Raw genomic sequence first — 1,552 nt, forward strand, 5'->3', positions numbered from 1 at the left:
TGGGATTACAGGCACGTGCCACCATGCCCAGCTAATTTTTTGTATTTTTAGTAGAGACGGGGTTTCACCATGTTGGCCAGGATGGTCTCGATCTCCTGACCTCATGATCTGCCCACCTCGGCCTCCCAAAGTGCTGGGATTACAGGCTTGAGCCACCGCATCCTGCCTAACATCTGTTTTTTAAAATCTTAGTGATAGTAAATAAAACCGAGCTAATGGGATTGTTACCTAAGCAGCATTTTAACAGGCCGGTGACAGATGGATCTGAGATCAGTAGCTGTACCACATCTGTTAGAGCTGCTGTAAGAACACCCTTCTAATTGCACTTTCAAAAAAAAATCAAAAGAAATCCAGACTACACACCACTGTTAAACTCCTATCTTCAAAGTGTTTTAATCTGGCTCACTCCCTAGCAGTAGAGTACAAAAATAAAGCTCAATTTCATAGCAGATGCTACAAAAAAGGGCAGTGAAGAATTTGGACTCTAACCGTAAACCTAACCAACTCTATCTGTCGTTTTGGAGCCCCTCAGTATACAGTTGTGATAGTCGGCTAAGGACATAAAAACAGGGGATGATTTCCACCTAGAGACAAAGTGGAGAAATAACAGACCTAGAAATCAGCAAAAGTAGTGATAAATCAGTCATGTTTTCAATACATCTTCTATATCCATGAGTCCCTATGTGTACTACCTGCCCTCTTTCTTCCTTTCCAGGGATAGTTCTTTTAACCATAAATTACACAAGGCTGCAAAGCACTAAATGATAATACAGGTAGTATTGTTTGTAATCATGACCAGGCTTTCCTTGAACAGTACAAGGTCATTGCCTCACTATCAAGGGATGGCACAACATAGCCACTACTGTTAAGGGTAAACGCCACTTCCTTCTATAAGCCTCGTACTGTAAAATGAGATCAATGGCAATCACACTGTGCAGGTGTTTTCAAGGTAATCGCCAGATCAGATGTTAAAGTGGGTAAGATATGAAAAGCAACTTGGTATTCTCACCTGGAAGTGTCATCTGTGGTGTTGCTGTGTACACATGGAGTTATCACCATCTTTAATTATATCTTTTCAGATCTTATTTGGTTACCTTTAACATTGAACATGCAACTCTTTGAAACAGAGTCTTGCTCTGTCACCCAGGCTGGAGTGCAGTGGCACGATCTCAGCTCACTGCAACCTCTACCTCCCGGGTTCAAGCAATTCTCCTGCCTCAGCCTCCCGAGTAGCCAGGACTAGAGACGTGTGCCACCATGCCCAGCTAATTTTTTTTATTTTCAGTAGAGATGGGGTTTCACCATACTGGCCAGGCTGGTCTCGAACTCTTGACCTTGTGATCCACCTACCTCGGCCTCCCAAAGTTCTGGGATTACAGGGCCCAGCCACTGTGTCTCGTGCAACTCTTTATTTCAAGTGCTCAGTACACTCTCATTTTAATAAACCAAATGATTGCTATTGCTGCTGTATACTAAAATAAAAATTAACTTAAGCATATACTATTTGTTAGATACCATACAGAATGCATGATTCAAGGTACAATCTGTTTTA

Source organism: Cebus imitator, unplaced genomic scaffold, assembly GCF_001604975.1.
Source record: "Cebus imitator isolate Cc_AM_T3 unplaced genomic scaffold, Cebus_imitator-1.0 Scaffold445, whole genome shotgun sequence".
Classification (NCBI taxonomy): Eukaryota; Metazoa; Chordata; class Mammalia; order Primates; family Cebidae; genus Cebus; species Cebus imitator.